Source organism: Melospiza melodia, chromosome 13, assembly GCF_035770615.1.
Source record: "Melospiza melodia melodia isolate bMelMel2 chromosome 13, bMelMel2.pri, whole genome shotgun sequence".
Taxonomy (NCBI): Eukaryota; Metazoa; Chordata; class Aves; order Passeriformes; family Passerellidae; genus Melospiza; species Melospiza melodia.
In genome coordinates, this window is record NC_086206.1 from 5,219,067 (window position 1) to 5,241,047 (window position 21,981).

The window sequence follows — 21,981 nt, forward strand, 5'->3', positions numbered from 1 at the left end:
GCTGCCTACGAGAAACATTGAGGAGGTATGAAACTCTGGTGCCATGGAACTCTTGTGCCAAAATGGTAAAAGGACTCTTGATATGTATAAGATAACAAACATAATGATAATAGAACTCTTATAATATATGAGACAACAGGTGGCCACCACTTTCTGCACTTGGCATCTTTCACTCAGTTAGGAAAAGATTTTTCCTTCAGAGAAGGAAAGCCCAAAGTACCTGAGCAAGGTCTAGCCAAGGGGTTGGGCTGTGCTCCCATGGACAGGAGGAGAGGGAATGGCCTCAGCCCTGTGAGGAACCCCTGAGGGAGCTGGGAGTGCTCAGCCTGGAGAAAAGGAGACTCAGGGGTGCCCTTATCACTTTCTGCCGCTCCTGAAAGGTGCCTGTGCTCAGCTGGGGCTGGGCTCTTTCTCCAGCAGTGACACAACCAGAGCACACAGCCTCAAGCTGTGCCAAGGGAAATACAGGCTGGATATTGGGAAAAAGATTTTAATGGAAAGAGTGATAAAGTTCTGGAATGGCTGCCTGGGGAGGTGGTGGAGTCACCATCCCTGGGTGTGTTTAACAAAGCCTGGATGTGGCACTGGGTGCCAGGGTTTGGTTGAGGTGTTGGGGCTGGGCTGGACTCGTTGATCTTGAAGGTCTCTTCCAACCCAGTGATTCTGTGAATTCAGGCTGAGACAGGGCAGGCTCAGGGTGGGCACCAGCAGGAATTTGCCCATGGAAAGGCTGCTCAGGCCTTGGCAGGGGCTGCCCAGGGAGCTTTGCAGTGCCCATCCCTGCAGGTGTCCCGGGAAGGGCTGGAGGTGGCACTCAGGGCTCTGGGCTGGCGACAGGGTGGGCATTGGGCACAGCTGGGACTCCATGGGCTGGGAGGGATTTTCCAGCCTCAATGGTTGTGCAACTGGAGTAATTAATTCCAATATTTAACAACCCTGAGATCAGCTCTGTTAATCAGAGCATGGTGCTGGTAACACAAAAGTTGTGGTTGTGATCCCCACGTGGGCTGTTCACTTCAGAGTTGCACTCCACGATCCTTTTGGGTCCCTTCCAACTCAGAAGATTCTGTTATTCTATGAACCCTTTGTAACGACCCATCACATCACTTCCATGGGCAAATTCCTGCTGGTGCCCAGCCTGAGGCCGTTCCCTCTGCTCCTGTCCCTGTTCCTGGGAGCACAGCCCGGCCCCCCGGCTGTCCCCTCCTGGCAGGGAGTTGTGCAGAGCCACAAGGGCCCCCTGAGCCTCCTTTGCTCCAGGCTCAGCCCCTGCCCAGCTCCCTCAGGCCCTGCTGGGGCTCCAGCCCTTGCCCAGCTCCGTTCCCTGCCCTGGACACGCTGCAGCCCCTGCAGGGCTCTGGTGGCCATGACAGGCCCAGCAGCGGCCGCAGCCCTCGGGGTCCCTCAGCAGGGCCAGCCCGGGGGCCGGGCCCTGCCCTGGACACGCTCCAGCCCCTCCAGGTCCTTCCTGAGCTGTGCGAATCCACTCTGCTCTTACCTCCAGTGTTTTGTGTATCACAAAGCTTCAGCAACATTTTCTTTTGGTGTGGCTGGGATTTAATATCAGATTTAATACCTGATGAGTACGTTCAATATTACAGAGAAGTATTTCTTTGGAAGGTAGTCTTGGTAACCACAGCAGAAGTGTCACACAGAGAACTGTCATGCTTAATTGTTCAAATTATACTGTGGCCATTATTTACCAAATATAAAATTAAATACTTTATGTATAATTGCTAAAGAAATTGAAACAGAAAATTATTCAACTAGAGAGCAGGAATTCTGTTAAGTGAACTATTTGTACTCATTATCTTCAGTACCATTATTCTGTGGTCAGAAATATACATTAGCTCTGATGAGAGTGTGATGATTCAGGAAAATATTATTGTGCTGTTAATAAGATAAATTGTTTCAAAATAGCCTCTAAGACACCTTGATGTTGTGTGTCACATTTTAGAATATCCATACCTTATTTTCCACAGTAAATGAATTAGCTGTCATTTTATCCCCATCTGTATATTTTATCACTTCTTCCCATGTTTGGCTTCAATAAACACCAGGAGCAAATCAAACATAGAACATAAATATCTACATGGGGTGGGAATGGCTGAATACATATTCCCACAATAGAAAAATAATTTCCTCCATGAGCAGTTGTTCAGGTCCCTAATTCTGAGGACAGAACCTTGACTCTTGTGGCAATATTTATTATCTCCTTCAACCTTCTTTCCTCTGTATATTTTGTTGATCTGTGTATGGAATCTGTGTGAGGATGATGCATGATTTGGGAAGTGTTCCATATTTTTTATGGGTGCTGGTCTCTTCTCCCAAGCAATAATGTTTTCTCAAATGTAATTTAGCTGCTTTCAAGCATTTGAATATATGAGACTTTTCCAGTACAAATATGTAATTTGGATGCCAGTATGGTAATCAGAGGCTGACTAATATTAATATAATGAATAATAATGGATAAATAATGGATAAAATATGAAGTGAAATACCACAAGGATTGACTCCCCAGTTTAACACAGAATAAGATACACATTTGGATTGCAGCTTTGTTTCTTTTTCAGCTAAATAAATTTTAACTTGGGTAAAATCAATATAGCTAAGGATAATTTAATGAAAAGACACAAATTGTATTTTCTTTTCTCTTCGAAATAAATTAATTCACAAGGTACTTTATCTTGTTTAAAACTCAGCCCTAGAGATACCAAATAAAGTTATTTTAATGTAGAAAAATAAACTCGGTGCAGTGGAGAGGAGTTTAACAACATTGATAAATAAAATCTAAACATCAATACTTGTTAGCATTCCTTTACCTGCACTTTTCTCTGATTTAATGAAAACCTTGCAGTATTTCTTAACACTAGAGCACTATTGATTATATAATATTATCATTTGCTACCTGAAAGCCCAGTTTATTCAAATATGTATACACATAATCTATGAAAAACAATGAAATAAAAAAGTCAACCATCTAAATAAATTAAAGCCAAGGCAGTAATTTCACAGTACTTAATAAAAACAATAACTTGTAATCGAGCCTGGGAATATCTTGAAAATTTGACTAGCAACTGGTTGTAGTGTCAAAATGATTCAATATAGAAGGTACACTTCAACAGATTTTGTTGTTGCTCTATCTTCTTCTAAACCCCTATCTCTAAGAAAATTATTACATTATTAATTCAGAGAATGGCAGAATGGTGTGGGTTAGACCTCAAATCCCATCCAGTGCCACCCCAGCCATGGCAGGGACACCTCCCACTGTCCCAGGCTGCTCCAGCCCCAGTGTCCAGCCTGGCCTTGGGCACTGCCAGGGATCCAGGGGCAGCCCCAGCTGCTCTGGGCACCCTGTGCCAGGGCCTGCCCACCCTCACAGGGAACAATTCCTCATTGCCAATGTCAGAAATGATTACTCACTTTTCATAATTTAGAAAGGTTTATTAAACCTTACCAAAAACACAACAGAAGACTGAATACAGAAAAAGGTTCTGGCTCTGGGAGCAGAGGATTTCCCCACCCTGTGCTCACCCACACAATGGAGATTTGGCCTTTTAACCCTTTAACCCCTCCCAAAGTTCTGTCCATGGACCCCTTCTTCACTGTCCAGTGGTGGAGATCTCTTCCTCAAATCCTGATTGGAGCTCAGATGTCACCACAGTGACAAGCCAGCCCTCCCAGCTGTCCCTTGATAACCACACAAAGGGGGAACAACAGAACTATAAACCTATAAAACTTTTCTAAACCTATAAACATGCTATTTGTCTGTTCATTGTGAGAGTCAATCATCACATTACTCATCTCTCACACCAAGATCCCACCCAGCCCTGCCCTCTGGCACTGGCAGCCATTCCCTGGCTCCTGTCCCTCCAGCCCTTGGCAATTGTCTCTCTCCATCTTTCCTGCAGCTCCTTCAGGCCCTGCAAGGCCACCCTGAGCTCAGCCAAAGCTTCTCCTGTGCAGGTGAGCAATGGCAGCTGTGCCAGCCTTTCCTCCCAGCAGAGCTGCTCCATCCCTCTGCCCATCCTGGAGCCTCCTCTGGGCTCTCTGAGCAGCTCCAGGTCCCTCCTGGGCTGGGCCAGGGAAATCACGGAGGGGCAGAGGGGCAGAATCCCCTCCCCTGCTGCCCACACTGCTTTTGATACAGGGCAGCTCACAGGGGAGTCCTGAGGGTGGTTTTGGGAACCACTAAATAAAAAAGGACATTAAAGCACTAGAGAGGTTCCAAAAGAGGACATGAAGATGGTGAAGGGTCTGGAGGGGCCCCTCAAGGAGCAGCTGAGGGCACGGGGCTGGTTCAGCTGCAGCAGAGGAGATGAGGGCAGAGCTCCAGTATCAGCATATTCCACTTAATTTATGCTTAAGATGCAGCAATAAATGAAAGATATGTAATCTTAGATGGGAAATGCTTAGAAGAAATGTGGATTTCTGTACACAGCTAAAAGCTGGAAGAGTGTCAGAGCTAAGCAACAAATTCTATAAGACAGACAATATCCTACAAGTGCCATCCTTCCTTGTGCTCCTCTGCAATGACCACTGTGAGGCCACAGGACGCTTCATATTACACATTTTCATTTTGGTAAGTGCTGTATGGTGTGCAGACTTCCCCTACTGCCCCAAAGGAGAGAATTATTTTGAATATTATATGTTTGTCTCTTGGTTCTCAGATCCTGGGTTTGCTCACATCCTGTTTGGTGCAAGTCATTAAACATTTTTTTGTTGATGAAGGACGTTTGTAATAATTTTAAGTAAAATATGTTCCGAAAACATTATTCAAAAGTTTAAGATTTTGAAGATAAGGTGAAGACTGTAGTATGACCCACTTATGCAGAAAGATTAGCCAAAATGTTTTTTGGCTGTTTGATTTTCTTATGACCCACAGAGGAGGACACAATGAGCCTCTTAAACTCCAGCTGCATCCAAGGAAACCTCCCCCAGCAGAACTGCAAGGAAAACCTGAAGATGTGATGTTAAAAGAGGCAAACATGTTTACTATTGGTATGCAGAAATCAACTGTCAATCTATGCCAAAATTCAGACTTCAGAAAATGTCCATATTTGTACTAGGAAAAAAATTCCTACAATGATACAAAAAATAATACAGGAATAAAATCTCTTTGGAGAAGAGAAGAGCAGGGAAGGAAGGGATTCACGGAGATCACTGGAGGAGGATGATGAGCTACTGGTGATTCCATCACAGCTTCTCTCCATGGTTGTCTGTAACACAAAATATCTGTAGAAAACCTAAAAGTGATGGCAGGGTGCCAGATCATTGCCTGGACATATTCACAGGCCATTTCTCTCTTACTGATGGAGTAAGAGAATTGAAAAAGGAACCATGCAGAGCCTTGGAATCAATTTGCCACTTTGTCCTCCTGATTCTCATACCTTTACTACAAAATATTCTGGAATACCTCAGCTTTTACGATAAGGTCCAAATGTGTCTTGTTGCTGTTAAAATATTGTATGAATCTTAGAAGGTTATTCCAGGCTTTGGGCTGCCTGATAGTAGCTTCTGTGAAATGGGAGAGACAGTTCTTAATGTCTATTTAAGGAATTAATGTTCTACTTAAGGAATTCACTAAAGTCTCTGGACCTACACAAACTTTCCAAGTTATGTGCAGATAACTCCTCGTGCCTTTGTCACAAGAGTGGGTTGTATCCTGTATTCCTGCTGAGCACTGGAGCAGAGAAGCATGATGAAATGTGTAAAATATTGACTTAATTCCCTGAAAATTTGTCCTTTCCATCATTTCTACAGGTCTGAGATAAAGAATAGCATTGCTGGAATAGGGCATTTGCATTTTGTGCCAGGCTTGCTTTATATCACTTTGGAAAATATCCCAATGAATCCTATGTAAACATTATTAGAAAACAATGCTTTATTAAGACTCCAGGGTCTGTCTGGTAAAACAACTTCTGTATCTCCCAGCAGTGAGTATCAATCCCATTTTTTATGTATTTTACATTGCATTTTTGACATTGCAAAAGTAACTTCACAAATTAAGCCATTATTTTAAAATTTGCATGGGAATGTCTGTTTTCTGGGGACTTTCATAAAAGTTTAATGAAACTGAAGCTATTAGGTTCAGTTTTTTCTTCTGGAAAACATTCTGGCTTTTGGAACACACATTATGTTTACATTTTAAGTTGCCCTAGCATATCAATTAGTAAACATGCTTATGAGATTGTCCATTTAAAACAACATTTTTGCACTACATATACCCTTGTAAATCACAGGATGCTGACAACATGAAATGCCAGCTGTGAAATGAGAAACTGATGAAAACGCAGTAATTCTGAATTTTAATATAATATAAATCATGTCAGCAATATTTGTGAATAGCAGCTGTCAAGATTTCATTTGAACTGCATGTATTATGGTATTTTTATATTCTTTTCTGATAAATTAGACCTCCCTCTGCCCCCTCCCAACCTTGCTGTTATGATAACCTTTGCAAGGATTGGAAATTGGTACAAAAATTTTGACTGAATGGCATGAAATGCATTGTCACAATGTTCAAACAGAGAGAATAATGGCTTCAAACTTACAGAAAGCAGGTTTAGATCAGATATTGGGAATGAGGAATTGTTCCCTGTGAGGGTGGGCAGGCCCTGGCACAGGGTGCCCAGAGCAGCTGGGGCTGCCCCTGGATCCCTGGCAGTGCCCAAGGCCAGGCTGGATACTGGGGACAGTGGAAGGTGTTCCTGCCATGGCAGAGGGTGGAATCAGATGATCTTTAAGTTCCCTATCAGCCCAGGAAATTCCATGATTCTCTGAATTAAGATTGTGCTCAAAAACATCACCTACATTATAGTGGTGCTATTTATTTTAAAAACTCAGCATTTAAAATTTTCCAAAGCATGTTTTATTTAAAGATGTGATGGGGGCTGGAGAATTCTGTTGAGCAGATTGTGATCTTCAGAGCCTTATCCTGCAAAGAAATCCAATAGATCAGAATGGTTCTTTATGGTGGTGGTTTAGATATGGAAGTAGCTGCAGAATCAGATCCCCAGTGTCAGGAGGTCTGTATCTCTGCACTGCCTGCCAGTGCTGTGTGCATGCTGAGAAAATGAAGTTCAGCCTGGAATGCCTAAAAGGAACAAATATTTTCTGAGGTTTTTCTTATTGTGTATTCATCTAAAGCAAAGGAATTTGTCCATGACTGCAAAAACCCCTCTGTTTTCTTGTCTGCTCTCTGAACGCTGGAGTTTGTTCCCATCATCTCCTAAGGCACCAAGAAAAATCAGGAAATGCTGCTGTATTTGAATGTGCTCTTAAATTCTAGTGTTTCAGTGAGTGATACAATCACAACTAAATGAGTTGGCTGTAGTATAAAGAATTCAGATGTCTGTCAGTGCAAGTGACCCGATTTGTATTGAGTTTTAGGAAGATAAAATTGAATTGCCGGTATAATTTAATATGATTTGCTTCAAAAATCAGTGTATAAAATCATTTAAGCCTATTCTTTGGACAGCAGAAATGAAAGTATTAAACAGTTGTACCAGCAAGGTGTGATGTGCAGATTTTCCTACAGGCAGCTCCCACTTTGGGAATTTCTAAAGCTGGGAGAGGCAATCATGGGGAAGCTGAGTTCCTCCAGAAGAGGAGCAGCTAACAGGCCTTGCTTTGATTCCCCAATCACTTGGCCTTTCCATAGTTTAGGCTGGGTAATTAATTCTCATGGAAGGCTTGATTTGCTGTGAAGGTTGGGTGGGCTGCTGCTCATGGCATGGGGGTGTAAGTCGCAGACAACTTTTATGAAAAATCCTTTCCTTAGGATTTTTTCCTCCTGAGAAGCTGTAAGGCCTCAGGAACAAAATGTAAATAATGATTATCTGCTGCTGTGGAATGCAACAGGTGCATCTGGGATTGGTCCATGTTGGATGTTTGTAATTAATGGCCAATCACAGCCCAGCTAGCTCGGCTCTCTGTCCGAGCCACAAACCTTTGTTATTCATTCCTTTCTATTAGCTTAGCTAGCCTTCTGAGGAGAACCTTTTCTTCTATTCTTTTAGTATAGTTTTAATGTAATATATATCATAAAATAATAAATCAAGCCTTCTGAAACATGGAGTCAGACCCTCGTCTCTTCCCTCAACATAAGACTCCTGTGAGCGCCGTCACAGGTGCCTGCTGGCACCCCACCCCTCCTGTCTAATGCAGAAATAAATGTGTAAAAGCAACATCATCGAGAATTCTTTCATGAGGAAGCCACCATGTTTCAGCAGCATGATTTCATGCTCAGCTGGCAGTGATTGGAGTGAAACCCAGAGGGCAATCACGGGAGTTACAGAACTGTCATTTGAAGGAAAAATCTTTCCCTTTTCCCAATATACAGACTGGATAGAGCAAAAGGGAAGGGAACTTCAGCAAAAACAAATGTCAGTTGAAGGTAATGAGGCATAAATATGCTTTATAGTGGGAAGGAACTTGCAGAGAAATTATTAAATAGCTTTTCAAAACATAAATACTAACAGAAACTGCTCCTGGAGTTAAAAAGGGCCAAGTTTGCAAACACAAGAACTTTGGTCCAAAAGAGAGGAGCAAAATCCCAGTGACTTTCCCTGCAGGGGTGTGCTGTGCACTAATTGCAACTGAAGGATTGTAGAGGGAGGGCTCAGATTCATATCCAGAATGGAACAACCAGGTGGTTTGCAAACACATACTCTCTAATTCCAGGAGCTCATACTTTGGCTTGGAGGGAACTTGGGACTTTCTATTCAATAAAAAATTGGCGACTATCCTGAGAAAGTTTTGATAACTTTGATTTTCTGATTTGCAACTCCCTTTTGTGGAACACAGCACTGAGTACAGTGACTCCCTCTGCTCTAACACTGTCAAATCACTGAAAAATGCAAACAAAATTAAATACTTTGATCCACTTCTGATTAAATAATACTTTCCCCCAACATAATGGTGGCTGCTGCAATATTCTGCCAGCAGTCTGGAAGCTGGGAGTCCTTTATCTGGGTGAAAATATGAAGCAGGTCTTTCCATTGAGAAAATAGCAAATTAATAGTTTTTTAGGAACTTTTAAGACTGAGAAAACAGGCTGGGGCAGAAAAATCCTGTAAAATACTAAGAGCATGAGAGGAATATTTGCTGATAAGACAAGAAGCAACCAGAGGTGGATTTTAATATTAGAAGGCAGTCCCCAAACCTTTAATACAAATTAGATAAAGAAATGTGTACATACATACATATATACACATATATATGCGTACATACATACATACATATACATATATATATATACATATATATATATATATATATATATATATATATATATATATATATATATATATATATATATATATATATATATGTAAATGAACTTCAGAGCTAGTATTATCTGTTGCCTTTTGGGAACTTAAAAATAAATTAAATTCAAATCAAAAGGCTATTTCTTTTAATGGCCTGATTGCAGCTCTGGCCAGTACCACATCTATGCCTTAGGGTAGATGAAAATTGATCTTTCCTTTTATTCAGGCCTGTAATTTCTAAAAGTCTAGGTTTACAAACTTCTAGAAATGGTTGCACCTTCAGAATCATTGTGCTTCTTACCAGATGATGAATAATTCTCATTTTAATTTTGTTGTGCTGTATATTTTCTCTCCTTGAGAATTTAGTGATTACTCCTGAAATCCTTTGTGTTACAGTAGATTTTTTTAAAAACCTCACTTGTGATAAATATTTGTCATGGACCCTTTAGAGGATTTCTGCTCCCATCTGAAGAGGTTTAGTCTCACTTCTCTGTTTAATTTCTGCACAGATGCTGTCTCATAGCTCTCATCACTGATGCCTCTTTAAATCTTTTCTAGTTCTACTCTATATTTTAAGCTGAAGTGATCAAAATTGTTGGATTGTGACTAATTAATGTAGTGACATAGTCATGTCTTTTCTCTTCAGTAATTTTTAATGCTCTACTTCCCTTTTTGAACAGTTCTGTTCTCATTTGAACGTATCCAAAGAACAATCCAAAGTGAAATGAAGTTCTGGCTCCCAAGAGAAAATAGTAGCAAAAAATATATCCTGATGTTGATTCTTTTCCATTGGCATTTCTTTGCATTTAGTATTATTTAATTTCATTTATTTTATTATCTTTGGTATTGTGAAGTCCTTCAACAGCTTTTCACATAACTATTTTCTTTCATTGTCCTGAATAATTCTGTATAATCCACAAAATTTTACTTCAGCATTCTTTTGTTCTTCTGGATCCCCTGAGTTGAATAGCCTATGTCTTAACATAAATCCTTCTCTAATTCCCTTGGTACCTTTCCTGTTATGGCAACAAGTCCTTCTTCTTATCCATTATATCCAATCTTTAAAACTGTCAATGCTCCTTAAAAGAAGCTTCTCCTTTATCTATTGCCATGTCAGTTCTCTGCTGAACTTTTGGAAATGCATAATGTGAAGGAAAACTTTAAAATAATCCTTTGGATCTGCAGTTCTTTAACATATGGATCCATAAGGTTGGGTTCCCTCTCTGCAAATTTATTGGATTTATCCATTTGCTTATAATTTTTGTTCTTTACTTAGATTTCTACAAATTATCTTAGTGTATCTTAGTGTCAGATTGTCTCATTTGTGCACATGAAATCATCCCTGGGCCCCATTTTAAACAGAGATGTTGCACTTACCACCCTCTTCTCAGTTGTTGAAGAAGATTATCCGATAGGTAACACATCGTCCTCAGAGTCCAGCAAGTTCATGTGTGATTACATTAGAACTTTTAGGTGAATAATTTCTTCAATTGTCAACTAGTGATGATTGGTTTTCACTTCCTGAAAACTTTTTTTTTTTTAATTAGCATTTAAACCTGAGGCAGCTCCAGAACTTGTAATTTTCAAAGAATTGTTTAATTGTTGCATATAGCTAAAACCTTACAAAGAGAAGGCCTTCTAAAATCATGGCTCAGGCCATGATTACTTTGGTTCAGAAGGAATGGACTGTGGGAAAGTGACTCAGCTGAATTAGAGGTAGAAAAACAAGTTTTATGTGTTCACATCATTGTGTGTGGTGTTTGGTTGAATTATGTTTGTGCCTTAAGTTGGAAGATGGGGCTGAGTATGTATTCTGTTTCCCATCTGTCAGAGGTGGGGCAGTTCTCTCCTGTTCCTTGGGCAGTTTTCTTTATCTCTCCCACAGCCAATCCTCCCTCCAGGAGATCTCTTCTGTCCATGGGCCATTAATTAATAATTATCTTCTGTCCATGGTGTCAGGTGTGGAGAGCCTGGTTCAAGCATGGCTTAAAGAAAGAGGCCATGAAGGTATACAGCTCATGGGAAAGTAAAAGGCAGCTGTAAAGCAGCAGTTCCCAGGCTTGATTTTGTAAATAACTAGGTTCTCAGACACCTTTTCTACAAACAGCAGGATTCTCAGACAGTCTTCTCATAACAGTCCTTGGCTGCTCTGGGAACAGATATGAAGGTTTTGAGAACTTTTCATATCACAGTCAGAATGCTGGTCCTGTTTTCAATAAACAAACCACAGGTATTGTAAAACAAAAGGAGGGGTTAGAGTCTTCTCTGTAACCTATCGTGAGCTCGAATTTTGCAATATGCATGAAGTTAATTAACGCTATTATAAAGGGTGACTGATTTGATCAATAAATCGGAGTCGATGCTGATCAACAACAAGATGGGTTGGCTCCCTTCGCTTTCAACAGTCAGGGTCCGTCCTAGTGGACAGATGACCTGATGGTTCGTAGGAATGATCTTAGAGTGCAAAGACCAACATGGTACAAGGGGGTTTGCAGTGATAATCAAATCAAATGTGGTTTTATTGAAATAACTACAGCAAAAATGCGATAGAGGGATTAAGGGAGAGAAAAAGAGAGAGAAAGAGAGAGAGAGAGAGAGAGAGAGAGAGAGAGAGGGGGGATATAGCTACCAACGAAGAGACGACGTCCTTTGGTCCAGTTCAGCTGAGGGTCTGCCTGCTACGCTGGGGAGATCTCAAAGGCTCTGGCTAACTCAGAGGTTTTTATTACTGAAAATTGTGAGGGGGGGAAACAGATACAATAGGGAACAGATGTGACAGGTAGTCCATGTTCTCAGCAGTAAGCGAGAGCCATTGTATTCTCGGTCCAGTGGTCACAACCTGCAGGCAAACATCTCACTTCGGTCAGCTTGCCTCCCCACACAGCTCCCCCGGGCTGGGGGTTTCAGTCCCAGTCCTTGGAAGGAGCACAGGGGCCTGTTAGGAGCTTCATGTCTCAGTCCTTAGTGGAGAAGCTTCTCACATCTCAGTCTGTCTGTCATGGTGGTTGTAAAACAGGTGAGGGTCTTCTGTGGGAGACCACCTGAGACTCAGGAGAAGTCCAGCCAGGCCAAGAGGTGGGACAGCTTCCAGAGCTGCTATTGTTGCAAACGGGGCATGGTGCCCTCTTCTTAGCATACAGCAAACACTCCTGTGAAAACAACAGCTCAACACTGAGCTTTCAGGTCTCAGGGTCCGTGGCGTGTGACTTTTCTCCTTCAGAGCCAGATATAGACGGGGGGGGGGGTCTTCTCTTCAGTGGTCTCCCAAGGACAATCATGAGGCAGATGAGGGAAAATTCTGACAGACTCTCACACATGGCCAGGGAGTGTCCCTGAAGGGCTGATCCAATCCCAGCATCCCATGGGGAGATGCTCCGCCCAGGGGAGGAGCCAAGCATTCCTGCCTGGATCCAATCTGAGCCTGGCACAGCACAGCAGCCTTTGCCCCCTGCACTGCCAGAGGAGCAGCTTTCTGCTGCCCTGCATGGCCAGAGGGAGCCCAGGCCCATCTGCAGCAGCCCTGGAGCTGCAGAGGAAAACTCCCCCCCTTGTGCAGGATCCCTGCTGCAGCAGAGCCACAGCTGGCACTGCAGGAGGGCTGAGCCCCCCTGGGATGGGGCTGGGACACCCCCTGGCACACAGGGGGCAGGGACTGCTCTCACTCTGGCAGTGGTTTGCAAAAATACTTTTGCATTTGTATTTTTAATTTTCCTAGTCAAGAACTATTATTCCTATTCCCATATCTTTGCCTGAGAACTTCTTAATTTCAAAATTCTAACAATTTGGAGGGAGGGGTTTACATTTTCCATTTCAAGGGAGGCTCCTGCCTTCCTTAGCAGACACCTAGCTTTCAGACCAAGAGAGTTTGTTATGATTTAAAGCTCTGTAACTGATAAAGGCCCAACTGCTCAGGAAGGCCTGGTTTTTGCAATGAAGCAGCTCTGCTTTGCACTGCCTGGGGACTCTGCATTGCTTTGCTTCCTACATTTAATGAATCTCCCAACCTTCATAGGAAGCACTGGTGGAGTCTGTTTAGCTTTTTTGTTGTGCTCTGAATTTCCTTGAATTCTCTTTCCATTCCTTGATAATCTGTCAGCCCTACCAATTCTGACATGGCTTTAAGGTCCCTTCCAACCCAAAGCACTCAAGGATTCTGATTCTGTGGTTGATTACAGATCTCTTCCAGCTTATGGCTGCTGAGACACAGTCACTTCTTTTTATTCTGCTTGCAGATGTTCTATAGGGATTGGAAAGCATTCATATGATAATTAAGTAAGTTGAGATTGTTGGAATATGAATAAACAAGTTTGTAAATACCAATTATATGCATTTATTGAGCATGAGCTGAACAAATGTTTCTAAATGCTGTATTTGAGAAAGGAAGTTCAGTTACAAACTGAGTCTTAAAAACCTCTGCCTTGGGACTTCATGAGTAAAAGGGAAAGAAATAATTCATACATTGCATCCAAACAATCTCCTTTTCTCATAGCTTTCTCTATTCCAGAAATCCTATTTGGAGTGCCACTATTGCAGAGATACAGCTCCTTTTGGCTGGAATAAGCTTTCATGCATCAGAGCAGCAACAAAACTAAAATTTAATTTTTCCAGATACATTTTTTATGATATGTCAAGCACTGCTGAAAACTTTGGGGATGCTTCATTTGACAAGGTGAACTGCAACATCAAAATATTCTGAGCTTTCAAGTTGAACGTGGCAGTCCTTTGTTCAGAGCTCAGTTCAGAGCTGCACATCTGTGCACGTTGTCACTCCGAGGTACACAACCTGCAGCTGGTAGGACTTGGGGAAATGGAGGTGCCCAGGCTGCCAAACTGATCCTTCCTCCACAGGGAAGGGTCTCCATCACTCATTCATCCCTTTGTCTCTCCCAGTTTTTCATGTGGTTCCAAATCCATTTGTATTCACCCAAGAGGAGGAGTCAGGAAATGCGAGGCGCTGTCAGATTTGTGTGCTGTCCCACTTGGTCCTTTTAATGTCCTGCTGTTTCATTGAAGTTCTTCATCATGACACAAGCAGCTGTTGTCTTCTGCAGGTGGATTTTTCAGATTCTTAGAACTGGTCCATGGGTCTGATGAGTATGGTAATTTCTTGGAGAAATGCTGAGAAAGAAAACTTCCATAAAAAAGTACTTTTTTCATCACAATTTTTCTGCATTTAGACCAGGCATCAAGTTTATTTCTCACTAAAAAGTTAATATAAAAGAATTCCTGATATCTAGAAAGAATTAAGGAACTCATACTAAGTACTTTCTTATTCAGGCAGTTCCCATGTAAGATATTTTAATTTTGAACTCTTACCATCTCATAAATTCCAATTCTTCAAATGAAGCCAAAGCATTCACAGACCCTTTTCCTTCCAGGGATTCCCATACTGGTATCTCACATCTTGTGAGTATTTCAGGAGTCATTGTGCTTCACTGCCTTTTACTGGAAAATGAGTTGGAGGAGTGTAATTAGTACTGAATTAAGTTAAGACAGTTAAGGCTTGTACACAGTGAAGCTGAACACCTCATCCAACAGCCAATCTCATGTTCTAGACCAGATCTTTTTATTTATGAAAAAGACACTTAGCCTTAAAAAACAAAATCAAACAAACATAAGCAAAAACCCCAACCCAAAACCTGTGCAGTTGACACTGCATTTTTGTAATCATCTGCTGAAAAAAGGAGTGCAAAAAGTACACAAACTTCAGATTATGTTTAATTTCCTTGTTTTAGGACTTTAACTGTCAGGTCACAAAGTTTAAGAAAAGTTTAAAAATAATATTTTTGGATGATTCAGAAATAATTTTTATCTTGTATTTTTTCAAGAAATATGCAAACATAAATGATGAATATTAACAAAGAGAAATTTGGTTATTATCAAAAAAGTTATTATTAATTAAGAGAATACTGAGTTTTTGTGAAAAACAAGTAAGTCCATATAACTTCTTTCACTTCAATCTGATTATATACAGACTGCTAATAGCATCTAATATAAAAAAGGCTTAGTTTTTTTCCTGTGGTTGTGAATGCTTTAAATGCTCCCATTTTTTGATATTTTTTGCTTCAAAAGTGGAAGAAAAGCTGTTTTAAGAATTTGGAAGTGAGAATAGATCTCTAGTGGGGATAAAAGCAACATTTTATAAGACATTGCAAAAGTTTAACTTCAGAGCCAATATATGTAAATTCCCAAATTTTTATAATTTTACTCTTTTTTTTGTCCCCTCCCTCTTTCCCCCTTTCAGGACAGTTTGGCCACCTGTGCTTAGATCATAAAATAAATCCTTTAAAAAATCTAAACTTACTGCAGCCTGTCATTCCAGCGTGCCTGACATCTTCAGATCTCTTGCAGGAAGAAGGTGACATTAATCTGCCAGTCCTCCTTCACAAGTTTGTGACTTTTCTGAGGGCCTGAGGCAAACACATGTGCCCAGTCACTAAAGGATTTGCTAATGCTCCTGCAGAGCAGCGAGTCTCTACCCCAGCAGCTGTTGTTTAGTGATAGATCACTGAAGCAAAAAATTATGCTGGTATAAAAAATAGATCTTGAACCACAGCGCTCATTCTTATGCCTTTGTTGTGCATTAGTGGCAAACCTCTGGGATTTATTTAGCTGTAATCATTCGTTACTGAGGGGCAGAGTGTCTTTCAGACACTGGTGATGGAGTCACCTTTGAAACAAGCGCAAATGAGTGCAAATCATTCAGCAATCCATCCTCCCCGGGTTACACTTTAGAACTGGCACATCCTTCAAGAGCCTGTTCAGCATGTATAACACTAACAGCAGTACAAAGAAAGACATTTTACTTTTTTATCCTATATTTCTGAGACAGTTTAATTAGTTTACTGTCTGGATTTGTACTCCTTTATTGAACAGTGGCAGCTAAACACAGCAAGCACCAGGAGGCAAATGCTGCTCCTCTTTACACTGAGGGTGAGAAACACCTGTGGGGTGTCTGGTCAAAGCTCAGGGGGGCCAAGAATAGTGGTCAATAATTTGGGATTAACAGCAGAAGTGTCACCAGAGTACTGGTTTTTTGAGGTTGGGATTGAAGGCATTTGAGACAGTAGCTTAGGTGTTTATTATTTCCTATTAGTGAAACAGTCTCACAACCATGAGTTTGACAGCTTTTCATTAGAAGGCACAAAATGGCTGTCTCTTGTTATAACGTCTTTTAAAACTAAACTATCTAATTAAGAAAGGACACTTAGATTATTTTCTCTTTTAACTCAATAACTGATTTCTTGAAGCCTGCAATGCGGACTTTTTTGACAAATTACAGAACATTACCTAAAGTTAGGAAGAAGAAGGAAGAAGAAGGTGAAGAAGAACAATTTGCTTTCCCCCTGAAACTTCTATTTTGCTTTATATTTATTTGTATATTTTAAATCTCTAAACTCTAAGTTTTCTACTTTGTGATATTACACACTTCTAACTAACTATACATCCATAATCCCAGTGCTATCAATCAATTTTGGAAGTCTTCTCTACAGCTTTAGGTCAAATGTAGTGTTCTCTTGTGGGTCTGTGCTTTTAAGCACAGAAAGTTTAAAATTCTCACCATCTAGGATTCCAACACCAGAGGACACTCAGACTTTTTTTGGGGTGGGGCTGTTACTTCAACTGCATTTTCATGCTCATTCATTTCTAAAATCAAGGGAGAAAATGTAAGTTTTAACATAGAATTTAGTTTGCAGTTCAGAGATGAAGATGAGAAAGCTCCTAAGAGAGCTGTGAGAGCAGTTGAGGCACTACCTGTCCCAAATATCTGATCAGAGTGGGGAATTGAATGCATAGGTTTTGAAGTTTTCATATGGAATAAAAATATTTCCACTTGTGTAAAAAAAATTAAGCCATCCCCAAAAGGTTGTTGGTTTTGGTTTTAAGTTTTTGTTCTGTTTTGTTCTCAGAAAACTATTTGATGCACTCTGAATAATTCAGATGATGTCTACAGTTTGGGAATGATAGCTAAGATATGGATCCTTGCAATTACCATTTTCATACTATAGTTAGTGACTTGAAAAAACAACAACAAAAACCGCCTAAAATCAGGATAAACTGCAGATTAAAAACTGCAGATATGTTTTTAAGGAGACAAAGAGAGCTTCTGAAATTTTCAATTTTAATCCCTTTATATCCTATTTTTCCCTTTTGGTCATGGATTCTCAGCTTTCTCTCAAGTCCAAAGTGTTGTCGCAGTGCCCTAGCCTGAAAAGACCCTGGACTGAGCAGAATCACAGCTTTCCCCCTCTGATTTTATTGGGAGGGCTTGATCCTGCCTCACTTTGTGAGCAGTTATCTAAATCATGTTTTTGTGTGAACAAATTTTTCTGTTAAATTAAAAGAGCTAAAAAGAAAAGATAAGAATGCTTTCATTTAGCAGTTGAATAATTAAATAATTAAAACAGGAAACTTTTTAATTCTTTGTTTCCATCCGAAGTAAATCATGGCCAGTTCCCACAAAGGAGGTCCCAGTCACTGTTCCAAGGCAGGAATTCTAAATTCCTTCCCCTTGGGTGGAAAGGAGCTGACTGTTTCAGTCCCACAGGACATTCTGGTTCCATTTTTACTGCTTGGATCATTTTTCCCAGTACTAGTTTCAAGTGAAATAGAGTCAGTAGTAAGTAGGAAAGCATATTTTGTATGCTCATCTAGCTAATATTTAACTTAACCAAACTGAGCTTAACAATTACGCCTCTGTCACTCTCCCTTAAATATATATATATATATATATATATATATAGCTGTTATATATAGTACCTTCCCCAAGCTTAAATATATCAGCACTTTGCATAATTATCATAATAGACAACTCACATTTAGTCTATCATTTAACACATATAAAATAGCCTAGCTAAATAAATAACCAAAATAACCTAGCAAAATCTATGAACACTGACTTATATTTATTGTCAATAATTCCCACTGAACTGCTGCATTTAAAAAATCAGGGCTGCTTGGTTAGGTCTAAATACCAAAATCCAAACCAATTTTTCCTGTGATTTTAAGGATCAGTGAAAGGCAGGTGTGTGTCCTACATAATTTCCTTGGTTTGAAAAGCCAGGTGTCTGCTAAGGAAGGCAGGAGCCTCCCCTGAAATGAAAAATGTAAACCCCCTCCTTCTGAATTATTATAATTTTGAAATTAAGGGGCTCTCAGGCAAAGATATGGGGATAGGAATAATAGTTCTTGACTAGGAAAATTAAAAACACAAATGCAAGAGTACAAAAAACAAACCCCTGCCAGAGTGAGAGCAGTCCCTGTCCCCTGTGTGCCAGGGCGGTGTCCCAGCCCCATCCCCGGGGGGCTCAGCCCTCCTGCAGTGCCAGCTGTGGCTCTGCTGCAGCAGGGATCCTGCACAAGGGGGGAGTTTTCCTCTGCAGCTCCAGGGCTGCTGCAGATGGGCCTGGGCTCCCTCTGGCCATGCAGGGCAGCAGAAAGCTGCTCCTCTGGCAATGCAGGGGGCAAAGGCTGCTGTGCTGTGCCAGGCTCAGATTGGATCCAGGCAGGAATGCTTGGCTCCTCCCCTGGGCGGAGCATCTCCCCATGGGATGCTGGGATTGGCTCAGCCCTGCAGGGACACTCAGTGGCCATGGACAGAGGATAATGAATAATTAATGGCCCATGGACAGAAGAGATCTCCTGGAGGGAGGATTGGCTGTGGGAGAGATAAAGAAAACTGCCCAAGGAACAGGAGAGATCTGCCCCACCTCTGACAGATGGGAACAGAACACACACCCCAGCTACATCTTGCATTTGCAACTTAAGGCAACCATGGAAATGGTTATCCAGTGTCATTCCAACCTCTTTATTTATGTGAATGAGCTGGGATTTCCTGAGGTAGAGACACTTTTCCTTGCAGGCTGTGTATTGGATTTTTCCTGAGCACAGGGTTGATAATTCAAGGATGTTTTTGTTGCTATGCAGGGCTCATACAGAGCCCAGGCATTTCCTGCCTCTCAGCCCTCTACACCACCAAGGGGGCTGAGGGGACACCAGAAGCTGGGAGGGGACACAGCCTGGACAGCTGACCCCAACTGACCCAAGGGGTGTCCCACACCATGGAATGTCAGGCTCAGGTTTAAAACTGGGGAAAGAAGGAGGAAGGGGGGACATTTGGAGTGATGATGTTTGTTTTTCAGTCACAGCTCTGAATGATGGAATCCTGTTCTCCTGGGGATGGTGAAGACCTGCCTGCCCACGGTAAGTATGGAATTAATTCCTTCATTTGCTTTTCTTGACTGTGAGAATTTTGCTTTACCAATTAAACTTTATCTCAGCTCAAAAGTATTAGAATCATGGAACCATAGGAAGGGACACCTTCCACTGTCCCAGGGTGCTCCAAGTCCTGTCCAGCCTGGCCTTGGGCACCTCCAGGGATGGAGCTTTGCCCACTTTTACATTTCAATTTTCTCCCACATGTTGGTGGCAGAGAAGTGAGTGAGTGGCTCTGTGGGGCTTGGTTCCCATCTGGGGTTAAACCATGACACCAATCATGAGCTTTTAACCCATTTTTCTCCTTCTACACATCTCTTAAGTTCAGTCCTGGGCAGTTTATGTTCGTTGGTTATTGGGAAAACTGCAAACTTACTAAGGCAATAGTTTGAAATTCTTTGTTTTTTCCTTTTAGATGTAGAGTAACAGATTTTTAATGAGTTGCTAGTGGTTTTAACATAAGGGTTTACCACTGCATTTATGAAGCTGCCTCCTTTTTAAACATGACTGATAATGAACCAGGCAAGGAAGGAAATAAATAATTTGAACATGTAGTGGAATCAAGTTTTGCTATTTGACTGTATGATTCCTTTCAGAAATAAACACACTTCTCATCTTTTAAAAATATCATTACAGAGAGAGAAAAATTAATTCCACCAAGAACATGAAAAGAGACTGAGAATAACATTAATGCTTTATATGAAACTTACTATTACTCATCATGTAGTACTGAGAAGATTGCTAATAATCAAATTACAGACAAATAAACACCAGCAGCAGTAACTCTTACTGTATGAATAAAGGTAATCTTCTAACTCCTGGTTTATTTGTCCCTGGGCTAAACTAAGTAATGACTTAGAGAATTATAACTTCTCTTCTCCTGTAGTATAGCAGCATAATCTTTCAGCTGTCTGTTTGCCAGAGTCAAGTGAGAAATATTGTTTTACTAGGAAGCACTGAGCCTTGGAAAAAGGTGTGACCTGTCTCCTTCCTCCAATTTCTCTCTTGTATCAGGGGGCAAAATGTTTTCTTAAAAATTCTCTTTCTAATCTTAGGGAAGTGGGGAAAAATCTCAAACATATTCCAGGTACTTCCCATCTTCTGCTTGAAAGCAGTGAAAGGAGAGGACACAAAGCATTTGTGTACTTCAGTGTTTTACCTTGTTAGTCTGAAACACCAAGAATAACACATTTTTCTCTGTACTGAGCACATTTTTTTCTTGGTATATTTTTGCTTGAGCAAACCTTTAGCAGCTGCCTGTTGGGGAGTGCATGTCCCATTTACTCTTTGAAGCTTTCCTGCTTCAGAAGGAAGTGAATTCACATCCTGCTGTGTGGAGGAGCAGGGCTGAGGCAAGGAGGCTTGACCTGTGAAATATTTATTATTTTGGGGTCTGCTCTAACTGTTAGCCAGGCCTGCTTTCATTTGGAATAGTCAAAAATCTTAACAATTGTTGTCAGGAGAGGTTGAATGAATGTGCAGGAGTACCTGCACAAGGAAAAAATGTTATAGATTTTGTGAGGGGGAAGGATCTTGAAACCGCAGCTCTTTGTGGGAACAACAAATGGAGAGTTCTGGTATCAGATTGGTTCAGTGGTCACGCAGAAGACAAACAATGGGGAGAATTGTTCCATCCCAGCCCTGGAGTGCACAGATCAGTGATTTCCAGGAACCCTGGGAGAGTAAAAGCAGCTTTTATACCAGACATAAACACCCTTCAGACATGGGAAACAGTACCTTTTTTAATAGCATTAAATGTTATATATCTGGAATATTAAAACATCACATTTCATTGAACATTTATAATAGTTGACATAAATTTTCTCAGTTTTGTAATTCATAATACTCATCAACATTTTCAAGTGTGCAGAATTCATGGAAATTTTATTTCCTAAGAGGATCAACTGCTGTCTATATTTTGTTGTTGAAATATAAAGAAAAATTGTGAACACAATTCCTTGTTTTGCATGGTTATTTATTAGTCCAAGTGAGAAAATTTTTCCATGTTCCATTAATCTTATTTGATTTTTTTTTTACTCTTTGCATTAATGCTCAATTATAATAACATTTTGTGTTTCATTTTACTCTTTGCTATCTAGTACAGAAAAAACTACTATTAATAGTGGGTTCAATCAATTTCTAAGTGCATACATTTCCTCTAGGTACTGATCTAATTGCAATCATAGGAGACATTAAAGAAACATGCTCTAAAAATGGGAAAATTGTCTAAGTACTGGTGCTGTATACAATGAGTAAACATGTACATGATTCTTCTAAGTGCTTCTGGAGTGAAACTTTATTAATTCACATAAATAATCAAATACATAATTCAAGCTGCCTTCCAAAATGTGAATTGGAAGGCTTGATCTAAAAGACAGCAAACACTTGAGCAACCATTTCTGTATTTCATAGAGGATGGCACAATTTCACCCCAGTCCTGCCTCTTTACAGGTGGGTTTTGTGTGTCAGGACCTCGAGTGCTCAAATGTGACCC